We start from the raw sequence: 6,221 nt of genomic DNA on the forward strand, positions 1-6,221 counted from the left end.
CCACTGTGGCACATGGAATTCTCAGTGGTCTCCCATCCAACTACTAACCAGGCCCAGACCTGCTTAGCTTCCAAGAGCAAACGGGATCGGGCAATGACAGGCTGGTATGGCCACATCTGTGACAATGGGCTTAAAGTCCACATAATGAGACAGACACAAACCTTCACACACACGTAGGATGGTTAAATATGTTTTAATGTCATCTAAAAACAGTTACAAACAGGTGAAAGGACAACTCAGGTAGAGCTGCTTTGGGTCACACGCTGTGGAGTGCTGAGGAAGTTCCAGCACTCACAGCTCACTGACAGCTTCCAAAAAAACAATGTTTGAATCCTGATGAATGTCTCTATAATATTGACCCGCTTTACTTTCTTTGCTGTTTTTTCCATTTTCGGAGTGAACGTCTCTTCCGCCATGAAGATGTCTTTGGTGTGTCTGAGAGGTCACTGTCACATTGTTCCTCTTCTTCTGAGTCTTCCTCTGTGTCACTGGAATTGGACGTAAATGGTGAGATGGACTCAGTTCGAAGCTCTGCAGAGACACAAGGGGAGGTGTTGGTGATGGTGTTTTTATTCAGCTTTTCCACTTTTTGCTGGAAGTTCTGCTGCTCCTGGGTAATCTCCTCCATTACCCGTTGACCAGTGATCTTCTCTGTGTAAGCCTTGTTTGGATTCTGCAGCTGACATTGCAGGACCTCACTCTCATGCTGGCTGCTAAACTCTGTATGAGTAGAGGCCATTTCTTCCAGCAGAATTCTGCTCTTTGGTTTTTTTTGTAGCTGTTCCAGTTTAGTGATGTAGTCTGTCATATGTTCCTTGTATTCCATCTGTTTCAATTTGTGCTTTGCCTCCTTCACCTCCTTTATGAAGAATACTTTCAGAGATTTCTCTTGATCAAGCTCTGCTTCAGTTTGCCGCAGTTTCCTAGACACCTCATCCAACTGATACTGTGCATTCAAGATATTGTTCTTTTCCCTCAATATCACTTCATTCAGCCTCTGTATTTCTCCTTCGTAGTCCTGGTCAGTCCAGCGGTCATGCTTTCTATTGTTGTATGGCCTGGCAGAGGTCTTGTTGTAGAAGTGTTTATTGTACCTTGACATGTTACTTTTAGGGTTTGAAAAGATTGTTGATGAAGTATCACAAAGATCAGTTGCTCACTTTATGAAAAATTCAGTGCAAATCACTCTGTGAGAACTGAGCTGACATAAAAGCCAATGACATGAAAGCCACTGACATGAAAGCCAGTTCTAAAGTACCACCCTTCCTGTCTAACTCTTTTCAAAATAAAATAATTAGAATTTTTAACACAAACAAATTAACAAGTTGGTCATGTTTACATGGGGGCTTTAGTTTCTTTTTAAAGCAGAAAATAAGTTAATTCCTCTTTAAACTTACCTTTTAAACACTTAATTCCTAATGCTAATTTAATTGAAATTAAACTATTTATTGCTGGTGAGGTGTTTTATTTTACACTAGATATTTTAACAAATACGCATTTTAGAGTTTGCTAGATAGTTTAAAGTGCTTATGTTGAGACCTCAGGTATTGAGATTTTTTTCCGGTTTTTATTTGCAAGGCCAGTGGGGCTTAGGCAAGGAAAGGCTTACTGTAAGATGTGATGGGACGACCAGACCTCACAGTGGGCAACCTTTTGTTTGTTTCTAAGGTTCTCAATGTGTGTACTTAATGTAGATGCACGTAGACATTTAGACATTTATGTTTTTCTTTTCAACCAATAATAAATGAACTAAATTAGAGTTAAGTAGGTCTATAGACTTGGAGTTAAAGACTGATAAACATAAGATAAAATAAGGCATTAATTAAATAATACTAGTTTTCTCATTTTGATTAATTAGAGATTTATTAAAATTGGCAGAGGATGATATTTGAAAGGATCCTTTTCACATTTGGAAATTTTACAGTATGAATAAGGCTAAACATGATAAGGGGTTGCCATAACTTTTAAGACAGTTTATAACATGCTTTGTTATCTTTGTTTTTTCAAGACTTTTTTGCCTCAAAAAAGGGGGAATGAGGTGTATTAACTGCTTAATATGATATTCATTTATGCTATATACCTTTTCATTTAAAAGTTGAGTATAGGCTTCAACTGGGATTTAAGCATATGGGGTTTACTATCCTAGCATTTGTCTCTGTGTTCCTGCTGTTTGCATGTGACATTGCCTTGTGATTAAGGGGGCATTCTATCCCCATTTCCTGCTCTTCCTTAAATTGTAAATTCAGGCCATAAACTATCTAATTTTGGCCTATGTTCATTGCCATGTGAGGGTCTTACCACCTTAATGGACAAATGTTGCTTCCTTTCTTTGTGTCCCAGAGAAGGGTGGTTCAGTAATCATGTGATATCTGAGAACTTTGTGAAAGATATAAGCGCTTCTCTCCTGTTCTTGCTTCAGAGTACATTTTGGCCACTCGTGCTCTCACAGGAGTCCTGTCTTTCTCCTGTTAGTGGCCTGAGAACATGATTTGACATCCTTTGTTCTCCCAGGGTCCCTATCCCGGCCCTGCTCTTTTGATTCTGCTTGTGTTAATAAACTTTGTATTATTTTGCAAGTACGTTTCAATAAAGATCCTTTTTTCCACCACCTTTTTCATTGTCCACATCACTACCTGGGGAAACCACGACACTGGTAATTGTTTTCCAGAGGTTTACTGGACTTTTTACCAGTGATTAGTTCCTATCTTTCTTCCGCTCCTCGGTCCAAACTGAAATCATGTGTTATTGTCGAGCTGCTTCTTCAAAACTACAATCAAAATAAGAGAAAACAGTTCTCATGTGTGGTCGTCTGTTTTTATAGCCGACAATAAAAGGTTTGTTGTGTGTTTTTCCTGATAGAATTGATACTTCACAATCGCTCACTGTCCAATCAGAGCCCTTCCTAACCCCCAGACCTAAAGCAGAATTAAATTAAGGTAAACCGGTTTTCAATGTAAACCTCAATTCGGGAATTGCTATTTCCATGTAAACACAAAGCAGAACACTTTAATTCCGAATGATTTCATTCGGAATAACTAATTCTAAATTAAAAAAAACATCATGTAACCGTGGTCATTGTCATAACTTTAAATAAAATTCAAACCCAGGGTCAGAATTTTCTCAAAAGTAGTAGATATACTTGTTACTCGCAATACCACATTTTTAGCCATAGGTTAAGTAGTTTTTGAAATATCAAGCCTGGAGTGGACCTAACCCCACAATTTTTCAGGCTCATGTGAATGGGAGAATCCTCAGCCCACCCCTTCAGTCCTTAAAATATGATTTTTTTTCTTCTTACGTAATCGTGTTCACAATTTTTTTTCCTACAAACAAGAAATTACACACGTTTATACAGACATTAATCACTAAAATAAAGGGTTTATATCGCCTATTGCCATTTTGAGGAAAAATATAGAGATATGAGTATTGGTCCATGTCACCCAGGCCTAATGTAACCAAAGCTGTAACGTTTTATCTTGTAAAGGATATTATTGTACAAACTCTGTGAAATGAGGCGTTCGAACACTGCTTAGAGTAGGATTTTATTAACATGAGTGTGGTACCTCAGTAACAAAAAGAAATCACTAGACTGATATGCTGCCTTATGTAGCAAGTGATGCTAATGCTAATGCTACACCAACAAAGTAAAAAAACTGTGTGACTATAATAACTTCTCAGCCTTTTTGTTTGATGTTAATTGTACGAGGAACCATTTTGATAAATTGCTTACACACAATTGAATTTTTTTTTGAGAGTTATTGTTTTATTCCTTTTTTCCATTTCTTTACAATAGTCTAAATGTTTGAATGAAAAAAATTGTATTGTGATCGTGAATTTACAAAGAAAAAGTCGTGAAGTGATTTTTTTTTGTGTGTGTCTGTGTTAGACATTAACTTAAATTAATTCAAATTGTGAGTAGTGGTGAGTGATAATATAATATAATATTTAATTTAATGAATAGTTTTGTTAATATGCAACACTAGATTTATATTATAGTGTTGCATATTAACTCATATATAAACAATATAATATTCAAATTAATTTTGATAAATAATGGAAATATAAAAAATTACATTTGTTTTAGACAGTCCGATTCTTGATGTAGACCAGTGGTTCACAAACAGGGGTACGTGTATCCCTAGGGGTACAAGAGCACATTGCAGGGAGTATTTGAAATGATTTGCCAAAAAAATTAATGATTGGGGAATGTTCCTATGCCTTTTTAGGCTATTTTTTGCAGTACTATTGCTCAATGAAATACTATATTTTCCAATAATATATTCAAACAGGATTATTTAATGCTCTAGGCCATTTTATTACACTTCTGATTATAGGAGACAATAATTAGCAACATTTTAAATAGAAGACTGCATTTACTTACTGTTTTTAATAAATCCACTTCAAACTGTGTCATGTAATTTTATTTAATTTTATTTTAAGTTTTGAATTTGTAGATTAAGAGAAACATTTAGGGGTTTAGGAGAGCCCACTGTTCCACAACAATAAAGCATGTGAAATTATGGAGAGGGTACTTATGTAGTGAAGAGGGGGTGTACACATGATTTGACAAAAATGTGAAGGGGGTACATGGGACAAAAAAGATTGGGAACCACTGATGTAGACCAACTAAAAACAAAGAAATGTATGATCTTTCCCACAGGATGTTGCCACAAGATGGGGCACTAAGCAGAAGATGGTAGAAATGGTGCTGAAGGAGCTCCCAGCCATAAGACGTGTCCTGGTTGAAGACAGAAAACATGATCAGAGTGATGTGGCTCCCAGGGCCGCAGAGGTGCACAGATACTCCATGACAGAGAAATGTCTATGAAAGCGTCATGAGGCACTAAAGTACTAACATCTGTGACAATGCGTTTAAAGTCCACATAATGAGACAGACACAAACCTTCACACACACGTAGGATGTTAAATATGTTTTAATGTCATCTAAAAACAGTTACAAACAGGTGAAAGGACAACTCAGGTAGAGCTGCTTTGGGTCACACGCTGTGGAGTGCTGAGGAAGTTCCAGCACTCACAGCTCACTGACAGCTTCCAAAAAAACTATGTATGAATCCTGATGAATGTCTCTATAATATTGACCCGCTTTACTTTCTTTGCCGTTTTTTCCATTTTCGGAGTGAACGTCTCTTCCGCCATGAAGATGTCTTTGGTGTGTCTGAGAGGTCACTGTCACATTGTTCCTCTTCTTCTGAGTCTTCCTCTGTGTCACTGGAATTGGACGTGAATGGTGAGATGGACTCAGTTCGAAGCTCTGCAGAGACACAAGGGGAGGTGTTGGTGATGGTGTTTTTATTCAGCTTCTCCACTTTTTGCTGGAAGTTCTGCTGCTCCTGGGTAATCTCCTCCATCACTCGTTTACCAGTGATCTTCTCTGTGTAAGCCTTGTTTGGATTCTGCAGCTGACATTGTAGAACCTCACTCTCATGCTGGCTGCTAAACTCTGTATGAGTAGAGGCCATTTCTTCCAGCAGAATTCTGCTCTTTGGTTTTTTGTTTAGCTGTTCCAGTTTAGTGATGTAGTCTGTCATATGTTCCTTGTATTCCATCTGTATCAGTTCTTGCTTTGCCTCCTTCGCCTCCTTTATGAAGAATACTTTCAGAGATTTCTCTTGATCAAGCTCTGCTTCAGTTTGCCGCAGTTTCCTAGACACATCATCCAACTGATACTGTGCATTCAAGAAATAGTTCTTTTCCCTCAATATCACTTCATTCAGCCTCTGTATTTCTCCTTCGTAGTCCTGGTCAGTCCAGCGGTCATGCTTTCTATTGTTGTATGGCCTGGCAGAGGTCTTGTTGTAGAAGTGTGTATTGTACCTTGACATGTTACTGTTAGAGTTTGAAAATATTGTTGATGAAGTATCAAAAAGATCAGTTGCTCACTTTATGAAAGATTCAGTGCAAATCACTTTGTGGGAACTGAGCTGACATAAAAGCCAATGACATGGAAGCCAATGACATGAAAGCCACTGACATGAAAGCCAGTTCTAAAGTACCACCCTTCCTGTCTAACTCTTTTCAAAATAAAATAATTAGAATTTTTAACACAAACAAATTAACGAGTTGGTCACGTTTACATGGGGGCTTTAATTTCTTTTTAAAGCAGAAAATAAGTTAATTCCTCTTTAAACTTACCTTTTAAACACTTAATTCCTAATGCTAATTTAATTGAAATTAAACTATTTATTGCTGGTGAGGTGTTT

At 37.4% G+C, this 6,221-nt stretch overlaps 1 pseudogene; it reads right to left on the reverse strand.

The window, feature by feature from the left end:
• Nucleotides 1-118, reverse strand: LOC114479879 (uncharacterized; annotated as a pseudogene).
• Nucleotides 119-6,221: the final 6,103 nt, after the last annotated feature.

The sequence above is a fragment of the Gouania willdenowi genome, chromosome 17, assembly GCF_900634775.1.
Source record: "Gouania willdenowi chromosome 17, fGouWil2.1, whole genome shotgun sequence".
Lineage (NCBI taxonomy): Eukaryota > Metazoa > Chordata > Actinopteri > Blenniiformes > Gobiesocidae > Gouania > Gouania willdenowi.